The following is a 1,484-nucleotide window of genomic DNA, read 5'->3' as shown; positions in this document are numbered from 1 at the left end:
TGCAGAGGTCAGGGCTGTTTTCTTTTGCTTACTCAGCTTCATTAATTTAAACTCTAATCTTTTCTTTTAAATGCCTCGGGGAAACGCATCATGTAAGACATTTTTAAGAGGCTGTTTGTATCATTCGAGTTGTAACTTTAGCCTTTATAAAACTAAAAGTAGTTGTACTAAAGTCTCACTTTTGCATGTTTGCCGCTTTTGTTCATGACGGAGCCTCCGACACTGGAGGATTTCTGTTTCTTCCATATTAATGAAGTATGTTGTTGGTTTTTGACTTTGTATAATTTTAATTATTGCTTGAATATTGTTTCAGTGCTTTTGCCTTATACATGAGTTGAACATTATAATATATAAGCATCAAAGTCTTCTCACTGGTGAAAATGCATTTGGCCAAAAGTGCAATTTTTATTTTTAGTTCATCCGATAATAAAGACTTTTCACTCACTTTGTGTGTGTTTTTAAGACTTTTCTATTTTTCTAAAAACAAACAAAAAATGGTAAATGTTCAAAAAAAATGAATGTAGTTTTTTATTTCTTCAGATTGAAATTTAATTAATTTTTAATTCTTGATTTTTAACAGTTAGATTTGGAATCAGATTTTTCGGGTCAGTCCTGGACATGTCCCCCCTGTCCTGGTCAGTCCTTGACATGTCCTGGTCTGTCCTGGTCAGTCCTGGACATGTCCCCCCCTGTCCTGGTCAGTCCTAGACATGTCCCCCCTGTCCTGGTCAGTCCTGGACATGTCCCCCCTGTCCTGGTCAGTCCTGGACATGTCCCCCCTCAGAGGCCTTCACTGTTTGGTACTTTTACATGTTATTGTTCCAGGGCCGTTTCACTTCCGGAAGAAGTTTTGTCGTGTTTAAGCCTTAGTTATTTTATGACTTGGTTTACGGATCCGCCGCACTTAGATTATTGATTTCTACAATATAAATACAATAAATTATTATCATTTTTTTATAAAGTTCCGCCGTCAACACAAAATAGCTTTAAATGAAATATAAATGGCGGTATTAAGTCAAAAGATAAGAGCGCGTGAAGCAATTTTTCCTCAAAATCCTGCTGGAGTCTGTGACGGGCGGGGCCGTCCCTGGGCGGGGCCCCGGGAGGAGGAGCATGAGAAGACGCACGCGCCCGTTTCCGTGACTGTGATGCGCCAACTCCTTTAGATCGCAAATGCCCCTGTGGTGCCTTCAGGGAAAACCTAGGAGAAAAAAATTTGAACATTTTTACATTAGTCTCTTTATATTATGTTAATGTAGAAATATGAGCATTCTTGGCTTGCACCTTCCTGTTTTATAGATTTTATTGGACATTTTAAGGACTTTTCACCATTCTAAAGATGTGTTATTGCACCGCGGTGAAGTTAGTTTCACGTTGGACGTTGGACATTCGCCTCCGCAACTAGAGCGGGAGCTTCCTCTGAGTGTGCCCCGCCTGCAGTAGCTCGACGCGGGGAGCTGCGCGCTGAAGTGCCACTTGGTACG

General features: G+C 40.6%; 1 protein-coding gene across 1 annotated transcript in view; it reads left to right on the top strand.

Moving 5' to 3' along the window:
• The window catches only part of vamp3 (vesicle-associated membrane protein 3 (cellubrevin)), a 15,385-nt gene extending 14,956 nt beyond the window's left edge, over positions 1-429 (top strand). Inside the window, exon 5 of the mRNA XM_072461883.1 lies at positions 1-429. This exon is cut by the window's left edge and continues 736 nt beyond it. The gene's annotated coding sequence lies outside the window, so the exon portion shown is untranslated.
• The last annotated feature ends 1,055 nt before the right edge of the window (positions 430-1,484 follow it).

This window comes from Eucyclogobius newberryi, unplaced genomic scaffold (assembly GCF_026437365.1).
Source record: "Eucyclogobius newberryi isolate DKJ021-1_F unplaced genomic scaffold, fEucNew1.0.hap1 SCAF_33, whole genome shotgun sequence".
Classification (NCBI taxonomy): domain Eukaryota; kingdom Metazoa; phylum Chordata; class Actinopteri; order Gobiiformes; family Gobiidae; genus Eucyclogobius; species Eucyclogobius newberryi.
This window is presented reverse-complemented; position numbering and strand designations above follow the sequence as displayed.